The 15764-nt window shown below is 50.4% G+C and overlaps 1 protein-coding gene across 4 annotated transcripts in view; it reads right to left on the bottom strand.

Annotated features, from left to right (window-relative positions):
- TRPV4 (transient receptor potential cation channel subfamily V member 4) overlaps positions 1-15028 on the bottom strand; it is a 49093-nt gene extending 34065 nt beyond the window's left edge. For 2 of the 4 annotated variants that reach the window (XR_013832413.1, XM_079949438.1), the window contains exons 1-2: positions 14936-15028; positions 11155-11453 (exon numbers count right to left, since the gene is read on the bottom strand). The gene's annotated coding sequence lies outside the window, so the exon portion shown is untranslated. Of the gene's footprint in view, positions 1-11154; positions 11454-14421; positions 14502-14935 lie in introns of all 4 variants that reach the window. The other 2 variants (XM_079949441.1, XM_079949439.1) reach the window with 2 other exon arrangements.
- Positions 15029-15764: the final 736 nt, after the last annotated feature.

Here is a 15764-nt window from a genome sequence, read left to right on the forward strand (position 1 = left end):
ATGGAGTAATTCAAAGGTGGTGGAGGCCACAGCTGTCTGCAAAAGACTGCCTGGAGACGAAACAAAGCTCTCCATCCCTAAGACCTTCCATGGGCCAGAAATGGAAGACACTAAAGGGATTAAACCTCTCATTGTGGTACCAGAATATGTGGACACTGGCTATGGCAGAGAAATGAACACACAAATTACGTGTCTCTGGGGGCAAGGAAGGCATTTCTATGCTGTTTGTTGGAATTTCATTTCTTATGCATCTAGTTGTTTTAGCTGAAATTCCTGCATTGCGGGGGGCTGGTCTAGATGACCCTCGGGATCCCTTCTAACTCTACAATTCTATGATTCGATGAGGTTCAGAAACACAAAATGTTCTTTCCTCCACTGAAATGGAGAAATTTGGCTTTCACAATGTGATTTGCTGCATTTATTTTTCTACACGATCTTCCCTCTATTTATTTGGAAAACACAGCTTTTGTGCAGCTCTTACATCATACAACTTTGATTGTTTTCTTCCTAGTAGTTCTGATGCAACATCATCATCATCATTATTATTATTATTTAAAAAACCTATTATGCATATATAACGTAAGACGGCCCTTCGAGTCCAGCATCCTGTGGCCCTCCGGGTGCCCCAATGGGAAGCCCCCAAACAGGGCAGGAGTGCAAGAGCAGCTACCCTCCCCACACCTGTGCTGCCCCCCCCCCCATGGCTAGTCACTGTGGGGACCTCTCCTCCACAAGCCCTTTCCCAGCTCAAGGTGTTTTGGTGCTCAGAGTGGAACACACAGGGCTTCAGAGGGGCCCAATCCACCAAGCCGTTCTCACTGAAACCCCTGGCCATTCTTCACCACCCAGCCAAAAACGCAGGTGCCTGTCAGGTTGGGCAAGCAGCCCTCTCTCCCTGCACTGGATGACTTTGGGGGATCCTCCCAGCTCTGCAAGTCCCTGTGTTCTGAGCTCAGTCCCAGGGGGATCCCCCTTTCTCTCCGACACAAAGACCGGAGTGGGTGGGGTGCAAAACATGCTGCCTTCCTGCACTGTGTCACGGCTTCCCCCACCTCTGTCCCTAAATCTGGGATGCCCTTTGTACCCTGTGCCCAGGGGCCGGGCGGAGTCCCCTGCGGACGCCAGACACAAAGCAGCCGCCTATTGTGACTTTCAAGATTAATGTCCTGCCAGAAACCTCCAGGCTTCCGGTCGTGTTTCCATTCAGAAGGCCTTTGCGGGACTGAAGTGAACAGCTGTGGACCTGTTCCCCCTCACCTGGCTAGATGCCACATCCTCCCAGGACGGAGAATCTGAGGCCCAGCGGGGCATGCATGGGAGAGGCCTGCGCATTTGGACTGAGGAGACACAGGCATGACTTGCTCTGCGCTTGACCTCAAAGCTGTCCACTGAGGAAGCAAGAGCTGCTGGGCTGTGGAGGCTGTGAGCCCCTCCTGAAGGACAGCTGAGCCAGAGCAGGGGCTGGGGCTGCAGTTCCTCAGAACTCCACCAGAGGGCTGGAGCCTCTCTCTGATTGGCTACCAAGACAGCTAGTCGGAGGGGGTGGAGCCAGCACTTTGAGAAGGGGTATAAAAGGACTCATTTCTGAGAAAGAGCTCAGATGGAGGGATGGTTGAAGAGGAGAGAAGGAGAGCTGGGCCTGGTCTGTGTGGAACAACCGCGCTCAGGAAAATATCTACAGCTAGAAAAAGGAGCCTCTGAGCTTAGACTGGAAGACAATGTGTAATGTCTAGGGAAAGTATTCAGACAGGAGTGAACTGGAGGGCTGAGTCTGAGCCAGGAGAAGTAGAGCTGTGAGGATGGCATCTCCTTGGGTCTCCTGTCAGTCATGAGGGGAGAGAAGAGTGAAGATGGATGAGGGGACCCCCTGGGTCTGTTATACTGCTAGAAGTACCTCTGTCAGGGGAAACTGACAGAATGTAGTGCCTTGTTTAAGAACCAAAGTATTAAGCTGAAATGCCTAGGCCAGGGGTTGGCAAAGTTTTTGTGGCTTGGGCTGGTTCATGGTCCTGCAGACGCCGCAGTGGGCCGCAGTGCACAGGCGCATGAATGTGCAAACGCTATTTCCGGCGCTCCTTCCGGCATGGAGGAGGCGTGCACAGCTTCCCATTGGCTGCAGGAGCGCCAGTTTAGCGCCAGGCGGGTGGTGGAGGTCCCCGAATGGGTGGGAGTCCATGGGCCAGTTAAACGACCCCCATGGGCCTTAGGTTGCCAACCCCTGACCTACGCAATTAAGTTTAAGAAACTGAAGTAACAAAATTGGAAATAAGCTAAGCATTTACCATCTAAAACCTAAAAACCTGTAAAATTTACCTGAAGTGAAATAACTGAACAGCAACTGAAGTTTAAAAGAAGCTGTGTTTGATTAGAAGCCTGTCACCTCCTTTTGATTTAATACAATTATTAATAGGTTAACTGTTTCCTGAAAGAACATTGCCTCCTGATGTGTGCTGTGTTTTATCAACTTTGTTCTATAAAATCTTTCTTAATTAGTTCAACCTCTGTCTCAGTCTCCAAGTACCAAAGTTTTCCTTCACACAAAATCTAAAAAGATAACTTGCAGTGTTTATTAGAGTGTGTATGCAGTTTGGATCCGCCACAATTGTTATACGTAGATGGGATCCGCTACACAATTGATGGCAGCTATGGAATCCACTACATTTTTGGTATACAGAGGTGGGATCTGCTATACTCCTCCATCCTGTCCTCAGATTGTATATGTGTAAATAAAACCATGTTCACCTTCTTTCCAAGGAAACCCAACCCTGGGGAAAGTGCAGGAACTCCTGGAGTCTCCCAGCACTCGGAGATTGGCGTGCTACAATAGTATTTTATTTTTGTATTGAGGGGTGGGGAGGGCTCTGGAGAGCAGGAAAGCAGGCAAGTTGTGCTTTCCCCTGCGCTCCATCCTTCATATTCCACAGATCTTAGAAGTCACTGAACATGGGTCTTTGCTGGGCAGTTTTAGGGGTTTAAAATATATATTTAGGAACCAATATATGCCTAGACACTCCCACAGCATGCAGAAATCCCTACTATATTTATGGGCTGCCTGTTCCCCCCCCCATCAGATGTTTTAAAAATTCTGCTGCTTGAGAATGGAATAAGTGCAACAGTGCATGTAAGCACACAGTTCTCTCTCTTTATCTCAGTCTTGCTGCTGTTTTTACATATCCTTAAGTTGAAATTAGCAGTTGAAGCCAAATATCGGAAATTTGATGGAAGCTGAGCGATTCAGGCTCATTGGACGATCCCTTGGAGAGTTTTTTGCCACCAGCCTTTCCCAGGACTGCTTCCCAACCTGCCTGACACGGGGTCCTGACCGCACACAGGCCCCTCCCCATATTTGTCTGGTGAAAAGAGGCACGGAGCCCTCCCTATGCCACCTCTGGGGCCAGGGGTCGGGGACCATTGTTCCAGTGTCAGTTCTGATCTGGTGACAAAGAGTCACATAAGTTTAATACTGGGTTGTTCTGCTTTCAGTTGGAGTGTTTCTGGGAATCTGTTATATATTCTTGCTCAGAATTTGAGAAGAGGCTTCGTCCTGTTTCTCCGAGAACACACTTGGTCCCTGTGACTGCGTAGTTCCTCACCTGGGTTCCCAGACTAAGCTGCCTTCCTCCCAGTTTCGATCTAATAATTCCTCCTTTGCAACTATGCATTCCACTTGGCAAGAGCCTGCTCTGTTTTTTCACATTTTACTGTTGTCCAAAAAAACTAAATACAGTAATGATATTGAGTTTACATTAAATGGATTTGGGGGCCTTCTACCTACCCCAATTTTGTGACTTTTGTTGCAAAAAAAGTCCACTGAAGAGGTCATACCAGGTGGACCACTTTAGCCTTGCACAGACACACAGTATTTTGGAGAGTGGGCTTCTGGATAACTCAAGAGATGGCCACGGGCAGCTAAGATGTTGCCACAGATACTAAATGGCTGGAGATCCTTCCAGAAGCAGGCATGTCTGGAGAAGAATGGGCTGGCAATCTTGAAAAAACAGGCCAAAACCAGGCAGTGCCTAACTTGCCCTCTGAAACTTGCTCTCTGCAACAAGTCGTGGAGTTGAGTGTAGAGCAGGATCAATTAGGAGTGTTGATGCTATTGAACCTTCCATCTCAAGCACAGCCTGGACAGATATGCAAATAATGCCTAATATCACAGAAACAACATCAGCCTCCAGTCACCTTCCTTCCAAGGACACCAAAGTCAAGGCACACGCCGCCACCGCTCAGACACCTCACCACTTAGAAACAGGGGTGCATGGTGACCATATTTTGGTTTGGGCATAGAAACTGTAAGAAAGTTCTTCTGGATCAGGCCAGTTTGGCACTCTGTTCTCATAGGGCCAGCCAGCCAGATGCCCCAATGGAAAGCAGGATTCGAGCGCAAGAGCAGACTCCCCCCAGAAGCATTGCTGGAGGCAGACCGCAGCCATTGTGGCCAGACGCCACTGAGAGCCCCCGACTCCATGAATCTGTCCAGTCTGGTGGCCCATCGCTGCTGTCAGTTCCATGGTTAAACTAGACACTTTATTTTATCTGCCCTGAATCTTTCAACATTCGACTTCATGGGATGCCCACAAGTTCTAGAGTTAGAAGGGGGGGGGACTTCTCTCTCTCAAATCTCTCCAGGGCATCATTTTATAAACTATCAAGGTGGAGTGCATAGTTCTCCTCCTCTCCGCTCTGTCTAAAAAAATGTGTTTCATTGATTTTTAAGAAGGTATATTAATTCCAATAAATGCCCCCTCCCCTTCCCCTTCAGGACAGGGAATTTAGGAAAAGTGCCACCCCACATTGCTAGATGTGACTCTGGTGGATGCTCCCCTCCTCCTCACAACAGCCCTGTGAGGTCTGCTAGGCTGAGAGGCAATGGCCAGCCCAAGGACACTCCGGGAGCTTCGTGGCTGAGTGGGATTCGAACCCTGGCCTCCCAGCCCTTAGTCTGCCACTCAAACCACTACACCACACAGGCTTTATTGTGGGACAGAGATTTCTGTGCTATTTTTCCTGCTGGTGATAGCCTAGAAGCACACATGGGGGGTTGGTTAACGGCAGCCTGCAGCTGAGCCTCCACCCCGTGTTACTATAGAAAGCAATCCAGAAAACAGACAGGGTTGCCAATGGTCAGATGGGAGGCGGCTCCCTCCATTCAGCCCACAGAACCACAAGGGGCGGGAGACCACATCAGAGGGAGCCCCGCGGTCTCAGGACACAGGCCAGGAGGAGCGCTGCTGCTTATTTCCAGCCTGGCTCGCCTCCCGCATGGCTCTGGGGCTGGGCCGTGGCGGAGCCTAATAGCGTGGTACAGCTGACAACCTTCTGGACGGGCTGCCCCTCGGCTGGAAGAAGTCGGCGTCCCCATGGTGGGGGGGGGGACAGCTTTTGTGGGAGGCAAAGCCACATATCGGAAGAGAGAGGGTGTCCCCTGCCTCAGGGCTGGTGCTCAGCAGCTCTTTCCGATATTTTGAATTACCATGACTTTATTGAATTGCATTAACTGTTCCAATGAATGTGCTGTTGTTGTCTGCTTTGTTTTTATGCTACCCTGCTGGAATGTTTGCTGCTTTTTGCTGCTGTTGTGACTATTGGGAGCCACTTTAATAATAATAATAATTAATAATAATAATAATAATAATAATAATAATAATAATAATAATAATTTTATTATTTGTATGCCACCCATCTGACTGGGTTGCCCCAGCCACTCTGGGCAGCTCCCAACAGAATATTAAAAACACGATAAAACATCAAACATTAAAAACATTAAAAAGCTTTGAACTCAACATTTGTTGTTGGAAAAGCGGAATCCAAATATTTAATCAAATCAAAAGAAATAGTAAGGTTTATGATGGATCCTTCACCAGAGCCCTGAAAACAGCCTGCAACTCCCAGCCCTTCAGTCTCTGCCTGGGGATCATCTTCCCTAGAGAGTTTCTGTTTGAGAATGGAGGGCATGGAAAGATGGAGGGTGGGGCTGCTGGACCAATGCTTCCCAAAAGTGGCGTATTATTCAGCATGTCAGACTAGGGCCTGGGAGAGACCAGGGTTCGAAAGCCCCTTGAACCTGAAGCTCAGGCCAGCCACTGCCCTCCTTCTGCCCCACAGGATCAGGGAGAAGCATGTGCTCCTTGGAGAAAATAGGCAGGATACAAATACAATCATTAAAGCAGAATCACAGAACTGTAGTTGGAAGGGGGACCTCAAGGGTCATCTAATCCAGCCCCCCAGCAATGCAGGAATCACAGCTGAATAAACCAGTAAGAAGTAGGGGCTTTCAGATGCCCTGAAAATGGAATCCTACCCCAGTGTCAATTCAGACATGATCTTCTGCCCTTATCTTTTCTTTCTTTCTTTCTTTCTTTTTATAAAAGCGGAAACAGACTACAAAACTCAAAACCAAGCACCCTGGGCACTTAAAGGCAGGCAGCCTGTCTATATCGGCCACCCCCAACCTGGCAGAGGTTTTGAGCAGCAATCAACTGTGATCCCTGCATGACAAGGGGTTGGACTGAATGACCCTTGGGGTCCCACCCAACTCACTGACTATGTTTCCCTCAGCCCCAGTGTCATCTGGGTGCTGGGGTGCTAGGAGCCGTCTCCCAAAGCAGCTTGAGGACACCAGGTGTGGGAAGGCGGGTGTGTATCTGAGGCCACACCCCCCAGTGCGAGGGACGGGGAGGGCTGAGGTGGGGCAGGCAGCACCCCAGTGGAGTGGTCAAAGTCCCAGAGAAGTGGCCTGCTCCAGAAGGAGGCAGTGATTGGAGCGCTGCCCCAGGCGGAGTTTGCCTGCTCAGCCCCATAGGCAGGAGGGCCGGCCTGCTGAGGTGACGGCAGCACAAGGGACTGATTCAGTCTGGCCTCCCCGTCCCCCACTCCCCTCCTCCTGACCATCCTGTTTGCTTAAGCCGTTTGTAGAATTTCACAGGTTTGGGGATTCAGGCCTCATGTCCAGCTGCACAGAGCCAGGCTCTGTTCTCCAGCTCCAGGACAGCAGCATGGAGGGAGGGAGGCAACGGCCCAGAGCAAACAGGGAGGTTCTGAGCTCCGCCAGGGAGTCACCATAGGCAGTGACTTCATCGGGGCTGAACGTCTGGGCAGCACAGGATGGGAGAAGCAGCAGAAATCTATTCATCAGAGGATGGGGGGTCCTAACGCACCCCTGCAGGAGTCCCTGGCCAGCCAGCCTGGAAGGCTGCTTCCACCGGGCCTGGCCTGGATGGCTAAGCCAAAGAAGAGAAGACTGAGAGGTGACAGGATGGATAGCCACCTTCACATACCTGAAGCGTTGTCTCATGGAGGAAGGAGCAAGCTTGTTTTCTCCTGCTCTGGAAGGTGGGACCTGAACCAGTAGATTCAAGTTACAAGAAAGGAGATTCTGACTAAACCTTAGGGAGAACTTTCTGAGAGTAAGAGCTGTTCCACAATGGAATGGACACAGTGGAATGTGGCAGATTCTCCTTCTTGGAGGTTTTTGAACTGATTTCTAGCGTTATGAGAGAAGGAGAAAACTATCCACTTCCTTTCTGCCAGGCATCATTTTATCAGCATCTATCCTGCCACCTCTTTCATTTGCCATCCCAAGCTGGTGCTCAGCCCCCAAGCTGCAGCCCTCACTCATCTTCGCCAGCTTGGGCCCCTCCAGATGTTTTGGGCTGCAACTCTGGGTATAGCTTGAAATGTCTGGAGGGCACTAAGCTGGCCACAGATACTCCACAATGTTTCCTACACAGAGGTCATTTCTGCAGAGGAAAAACGTAACTTTTGTGCAGCTGCCTAAATCCAGTGTCAGAAGTGGAGTTAGATGGAAAAGAGGCAACTTAACATGGGAAACATTGAGAGGAATACCAACCAACCTCGTATTGAACTTTCTGCAATAGTAAATGCCCAGCCCAATGAACTAGAGTTTACTTACTATGGCGCCAGCCACCCTTAATCCTTCTTCAAACCCTGAGGAATGCAATAAAATGTGTGCGCAAATTCCAGGTGCTCTGTGACCCTTCTGTGAGTGCTCTTTCAAACTCCTCACTGAAAGTGCTGCCTGCCTGCTTGTATACACCAAACTTGGAACTGAGGGGACCTGGGTTCAGGTCCTGACTTTTTGGAATTCACAGTGCACACTTCCCCATCTGTAAAATGGTTATAGCTGTAACCTGCCTGTGGGGCTGTGGTGATGGGTGTGACATTAAATCTAGTTTTAAGCACTTAAGGTCATGATTTGACATATGGGAAGGGGTGACAAAAGTATGGATGAGCAGATCTGTCCACTTCCTCTGTTCCTCATTTTGCCCATCTGAAATTCAGTTGCATATTATTATTTTTTAAGTCCTCATGAAAATTCAACAGCATTTTACTGCAAATTTATCCTAATAAACTCATTTTTGTATGCACTTCTATCTAATATAGATAGAATTCCAGGCAAAGGCCTGGAAACGATGCCTTACGAGGAATGGCTAAGGGAGCTGGGCATGTTTAGCCTGGAGAAGAGGAGGTTAAGGGGTGATATGATAGCCATGTTCAAATATATAAAAGGATGTCACATAGAGGAGGGAGAAAGGTTGTTTTCTGCTGCTCCAGAGAAGCGGACACGGAGCAATGGTTCCAAACTACAAGAAAGAAGATTCCACCTAAACATTAGGAAGAACTTCCTGACAGTAAGAGCTGTTCGACAGTGGAATTTGCTGCCAAGGAGTGTGGTGGAGTCTCCTTCTTTGGAGGTCTTTAAGCAGAGGCTTGGCAACCATATGTCTGGAGTGCTCTGATGGTGTTTCCTGCTTGGCAGGGGGTTGGACTCGATGGCCCTTGTGGTCTCTTCCAACTCTATGATTCTATGATTCTATATACACATTTCTGAAGCAATTTCCCCTTAAATAATACAATTTTTGCATGCTATTTTCACCAACATACATACATGTATATTTTACCGATATAGACATTTTGGTACACGCTGCTTTGCTGGAGAACTGCACTGTGATCATTGTGATCATTTCAGAAATTGTGAATTAGGTAGGTTCACCGCTAAATGTGAACTGATTCGAATCCCCCTCCCCTTATCAAGAGAGAACGGAATGTCCCACCCCCCACAGCCCCTAGGCTGGTGTGCTCTGTTTTTTTGAATAAGTTCATTCTGTATAACTCATTCACAACCATCAATGGCAAAAGGTAGAATCCACCATTTTACAAGTTCAGACACTCAAAACACTGTGGAAAAGCTTGACGAGTATGGGGCAGGGGTGTCCTATCCCCCGAATATTGCACAGGCAGGTTATTCTCTCATGGATATAAACAAACATTATTAACAACCACTTATCCGTTTGTGTGTGTGTGAAGCATTTCCACAAATTTCTTATGATTTAAATAAGCTATTGGGGGTGGGGGGCTGAGGTAGGTGCAAAGCTTCTGCAGGGTCACCTTATGAGTTGGGGAAGGACTTTGCTCCTTGTTAGAGCCTCCGTTTGCCTGCAGGAAGAAGCCCCAGCATCTCCAGAGAGAACCCTGCTGGACACCCTGGAGAGCTGCTGCCAGCCAGTGCAGGAAGTACTGAGCTGAAGGGACCAGTGTCTCACTCAGTGCAAAGCAGGTTCCTAGGAGTTTTGGCAGAGGTGATATTTCAACTGGAGGTCTCCCAATTCACAGCTTGTGATCTTTGCTACACCAGCTGTAGTGATGGGGGAACAGGAGGCCAAGCAGAGCTGGTAGCAAAGCTCAAGCCCAGCTCTCCTAGAATCATAGAACTGTGGAGTTGGAATGGACACCGAGGGTCATCTAGTCCAACCCCCTGCAAAGAATGAGTCTCAACTAAAACATTAAACAACTTCATGGAGCACGTAGGACCAGGAGACAAGGACGGCAAGGAAACAACCACAGCGATCGCCCGTGCCGTTTCTCTTCCTGCCAGAAAATGTGCAAAACGACACCGGCAGCAAACCCAAGCTGGCTGCCTTGCTGGAAGAGAAGGTGCAGCTTCCAGAAACTTGAGGCCTGTCTAGCCACACTTTGACCTACTGGGTTAGATGAGGAATTCTCAATAGAGCAGAGAGGGCTGTCCTGGAACAGCAGCGCAGGAGGGGGTGTCGCTAGGGAGAAGGAAGATTGCGCCGTGCAGGACATGAACCCCTGGAGGAACGTGGCGCACAGAAGCAGGACTGCCAGGAGCCATGCTGTGTCACTGGAGCTCACCTCAGACACCGCTTCTGGGCCAGATGAGCAAGGACAGTGGTTGCAGACCTCAGAACACACTGGTGTACACTTGTGAATACTTCTATGACCTGGAGCATGGAAGGCAGACTCAGAGTATATGGGTAAACATTGTAGGAGAGGAACAACGCTGACCTTACTGTGGGTGTCTGCTATAGACCTCCAAGACAACTGCATTGATGCCTGGATGATGCCTTCCTACAGCAAACATTCATAGAATCATAGAGTTGGAAGGGACCCAAGCGTCATCTCGTCCAACCCCCTGGAATGCAGGAATCTCAGCTAAAGCATCCAGGACACAGGGCCATCCAACCTCTACTTAAAGACCTTCAAGGTAGGAGAGTCCACCACCTCCCATGGGAGTCTGTTCCACTGCCAAACAGATCTTACTGTCAGAAAGTTTTTCCGAATGTTTAGTCGGAATCTCCTTTCTTGTAATTTGAAGCCATTGGTTTGAGTCCTATCCTCCAGAGCAGGAGAAAACATGCTTGCGCCATCCTCCATGTAGCAGCCCTTAAGATCTTTGAAGATAGCCATCATATCTCCTCTCTGTTTCCTCTTCTCCTGGCTCAATATCCCCACCTCCTTCAACCGTTCCTCATAAGGCTTGGTTTCCAGAGCCTTAATCATCTTGGTCTCCTCTTCTGCACACGTTTCAGTTTGTCAACATCCTTCTTAAATTGTGGCACCCAGAATGGGACACAGTATTCCAGGTGTGGTCTGACCAAGGCAGAAAAGAATGGGACTATGACTTCCCTTGATCTGGACACTGGACTTCTGTTCTCGAGATTCCTTACATGGGGATGCTGGATAGCATCCAAGACTCCTGGCATGCAAGATGACTTTGCCACTTGAGATTCCACTGTTTGATAACAGTTATAGCTGGCCCACCCCCATCCCATCCAGGATTCAACAGAGTCCCTCTCCCCTTCCCAAAGCTGCCCCACTTGTGCTTACCTAAATGTCAGGAGGCTGGCCCCACACACCAAACAGAGATGTCTCAAGGAGCTCCACAGAGGGGTTTCCTTGCCTCAGTTTCCCTGCGGCCAAAATCTCATTCCCAAGTGCCACACAGGACCACCAAAGCCGGCTTCTTGCTAGTTGCTCTGCTGTTGCTGAATAAATGTGACTCCTGCAAGCGTCATTCCAAGGAACCAGGAATGCGTCCAAAGTGGGGGGGGGGGGAGAGAAGATTTGCCAAAGTCTCTCAGAGGAGATCAGCATTCAGCTCTAGTCCTAAGGAATGTTGACTCCACCTGCAAATGGAATCATCTGTGGCAACTCAGAGAACTCTAGACCACTCCTTGCTTCTATGGGGGCATGTAGGAACACACCGAGGGCGGCACCACCCACTTCCTGGTATGTCCCCACAGGAAACGAGCTGCTTTCCCCACAAAGCCCACCCTGTAGCAGAAGCCCCACACCTGACCCTGACTCCTGCCGGCTCCCCCAGCAAGCCTCACTTCCTTCATACTGCCTGAACTGAAATGAAACAACCTCATGGAGCACGTAGGACCAAGAGACAAGGACGGCGAGGAAACAACCACAGCGATCGCCCGTGCCGTTTCTCTTCCTGCCGGAGAATGTGCAAAACGACACCGGCAGCAAACCCAAGCTGGCTGCCTTGCTGGAAGAGAAGGTGCAGCTTCCAGAAACTGGAGGTCTGTCTAGCCACACTTTGACCTACTGGCTTAGATGAGGAATTTTTCAATGGAGCAGAGAGAGCAGAGATTACCAAACATTCATAGAATCATAGAGTTGGAAGGGACCCAAGGGTCATCTAGTCCCACCCCCGCAATGCAGGAATCTCAGCTCAAGCATCCAGGACAGAGGGCCATCCAACCTCTGCTTAAAGACCTCCCAGGAAGAAGAGTCCACAACCTCTCGTGGGAGTCTGTTCCACTGCCGAATATCACTTACTGCTCAAATACACCCACAACACATGGCTAATAAGTATGGTAAATGTATTATTAGTAGAAGTTAGAATATAATCCAAAATTTACAAATCATAAACATCATTATAATGTATGTATGAATCCATAAACAAGAAATAATCAACGTAATGAATTGCTGTCAGGGAACACCACGACACAGGCAGAATGCCTTTCAAGAGATAATAATGGATAACAGAACAGCTCTTACTATCAGAAAGTTTTTCTGAATGTTTAGTCGGAATCTCCTTTCTTGTAATTTTAAGCCACTGGTTTGAGTCCTATCCTCCAGAGCAGAAGAAAACAATTCTCCATATGACAGCCCTTAAGATATTTGAAGATAGCTATCATGTCTCCTCTCAGCCTCCTCTTTCTCAGGCTAAACAAACCCACCTCCTTCAACCATTCCTCATAAGACTTGGTTTCCAGACCCTTGATCATCTTAGTTGCCCTCGTCTGCACACATTCCAGCTTGTCAACATCCTTCTTAAATTGTGGTACCCAGAACTAGACACAGTACTGCCAAGGGAGAATAGAGGGGGATGAGGACTTCTCTTCATTTGTCTACTGTACAAATGCAGCCTAGAGTAGCGTTAGCTTTTTTTCAAAAAGGAGTGATGTAGTAAGCATGGGAGACTTGCAACTATCCTGATATCTGTTGGAACACATACTCTGCCAAGATTCCGACAAATTCCTCCATTGCCTCACTGACAATTTCATTTCCCAGAAGGTCGAAGAAGCAACAAGGGGATCATCTATCTTGGACCTGGTCCTCACCAACAAGGAGGGACTGATGGATGAAGTGGAAGTACTCAGAAACTTGAGAGGAAGTGACCATGTCCTCTTGGGTTTCATTATAAACTGGCATAGAATGGACTCCCTCAGGAGGTGGGGGGCTCTCCTTCCTTGGAGGTTTTTAAGCAGAGGTTGGGTGGCCATCTCTCATGGATGCTTTAGTCGATATTTCTGCATTGCAGGGGGCTGAACTAAATGACCCTCAGGGTATCTTCCAACTCCACAAATCTATGATTCTATATTTCATGGCAAAAATAAAAATTGGAGAAAACCCCCCACATATTCTGAAATATTTTTTTATGATTTTAACAGAAAGCAAAACGGAAATATCAAAGCTTTTGGATCAAAAGCACACAGGATTGTTGTTGTTTTAAAATACATGTATTTTTTTAAAAAAAAAAAAACATACAGAAAAAACACCGCCACAATACTATGCAAACTTATTTGGAAGTAAATTCCCATTTGAGTTTATTCCTGAATAAACATGAATAAGGGAGGTCTGTGGCTCAGTGGCAGAACATCTGCTTTGTGTGCAGAAGGTCCCAGGTTCCTGCCTGAAACCCTGGACAGCCACTGCCACTCAGTGTAGACAGGGCTGAATAAGAGAGGCGAAGATTGCAAGGTGGGGTGTGAAATGTCACAGGAGCCGTCTCCCCTCCTGGGCTTGCCAGCAACTGGGATTCAGAAGCATGGCTGCCTCCAGCTGCGGAGGCAGAGCGGAGCCATCCTGGCCACTAGGAGCCACCGGCGGCACCGTCTCCTCCTCCATGAATTTGTCTGAGCCTCTTTTAAAGCCATCCGAGTTGGTGGCCGTCACTGCCTCCTGTGGGAGGGAGTTCCGTAGTTCCACTATGCACTGCATGAAGAAGTAAAGCCATGCTTGGCTTGCAAAGGCACATGTGTGGCCCAGGGGGGTGGGATCCTTGAAAGACAGAGGCACAATCTGGACACCCAGATAAAGGTAAAGGTAAAGGTAAAGGTAAAGGTACCCCTGCCCGTACGGGCCAGTCTTGACAGACTCTGGGGTTGTGCGCCCATCTCACTCAAGAGGCCAGGGGCCAGCGCTGTCCGGAGACACTTCCGGGTCACGTGGCCAGCGTGACATCGCTGCTCTGGCGAGCCAGAGCTGCACACGGAAACGCCGTTTACCTTCCCGCTGGTAAGCGGTCCCTATTTATCTACTTGCACTCGGGGGTGCTTTCGAACTGCTAGGTTGGCAGGCGCTGGGACCGAACGACGGGAGCGCACCCCGCCGCAGGGATTCGAACCGCCGACCTTTCGATCGGTAAGCCCTAGGCGCTGAGGCTTTTACCCACAGCGCCACCTGCGTCCCTGGACACCCAGATACCAGGCACCATTTCTCTACACAAACCATCTGCTAGTCTTCAAAACCATCTGCTAGCTGTGTACTGTGTCACAGTTAGAGGGATGGACCTGGGAGAGACCCGGATTCAAATCCTCACTCAGCCCTGAAACTCCCTGAGTGAGCCTGGCCTACCTGGCAGGGTCGTGGTGTGGGTTAAATGAGCCAGCAGGGTTAGCTTGGTCAGAAGAGCAGCACGTGTGAACAGGAAGACTCTAAGAAGAGCGGGGGGGGGGCTGGATCAGAGCAGGGGTCCTCCTAGTCCTTCCAAACCGGGGGCTCCATGGATCGGCTCTCCTCCCCTTTCAAGAGCGGGTAGAGGGCTTCCCCTGGAGACGCTGCCTCTGAGCGCGTGCAGAGGGCACTTGGCTCGCCATCAGCTCAGGTCCCCAGGCAGGCACGTGGCCAAGGCTCGAACGTAAAGTTTTGCGTCCGGGGATCGGGCCCTATCTCCTCCTCCAGGGCTCCCATTCACGCGCCTTCAAGGCTTGGAGAGGTTTGGGGGCGCCCAGCCCGGGAATGCGCGGTGGGGGAGGGGCAGGGGCCTGACCCCCCCACCTCCACCCCCCACGCCTTGGCTGAAGCAAGAGGGACCAGCTCCCCACCCCCCACGCCCCGCCGGGGGAAGGCGCTGGCCCCGATCCCCTACCTGGAGCCGCGCCGGAGGAGCCGTCGCCAGGTCTGCCCACCGCGCAGGCAGCCGGCCGGCCTGCCTGACCTTCCGCCCCCCGGACGGGCGGGCGGGCCATCCTCCTCCGGGCAGCGCCTCCTCCTCTCTGCATCCCACGTGAGCCGGGCGCGCAGGGGGGCGCAGGACGCCTGGGTCCCGTCCTCCGCCGCCGGAGCCTTTGCTCGGATCCGCGACGGGGCTTCCCTAGGATGCGAGGCGGCAGCGATGGGGACTTTGCAGCTTAGGAAAGGCGAGAGGGAGGCGGCACGAGAGAAGTCTCTAAAATTCTGCCTGGCGCGGAGAACAGGAAAGTTCTCCTCCCTCTCGCATAACTCTCGAACTGGCGGACAACCAGTGGAATTGGAAGTTGGACCATTCAGGACGACAGAGAAAAGAAGTACTAGCTAATCTGTGGAACTCGCTCCCGCCGGAGGCAGCGATGGCCAGCAGTTTGGATGGGCTGAAAAGAGGACTCGACGCCTTCATGGAGGAGCGGATCTCGAGGGCTGCTGGCCAGGACGGCTCTCCTCCCCTGGCTCCTGAATCCCAGTTGCCAGAAGCTGCCGGGGGGCAGAGGGGGCTCGGACTCAGGGCCTTCGAGCGCGCCGGGCGGGCCACTGAGAACAGAAGGCTGAATCCGCAGCAGGGCCGTCGGCTTGATCCAGCCGGGCGCCTCTTCTCTTCAGACCCTGGGAGTGTCAGCCCAGTTCTCCACACTTCTTCCCTGGAAGTAAGACCCACTCAGTTCTGGCAGCTTACTCTCAGGTAAGCATGTGTGGGATCACAGCCTCACCCACAGCACTTTATT

The sequence above is a fragment of the Podarcis cretensis genome, assembly GCF_951804945.1.
Source record: "Podarcis cretensis genome assembly, chromosome: 13".
Classification (NCBI taxonomy): domain Eukaryota; kingdom Metazoa; phylum Chordata; class Lepidosauria; order Squamata; family Lacertidae; genus Podarcis; species Podarcis cretensis.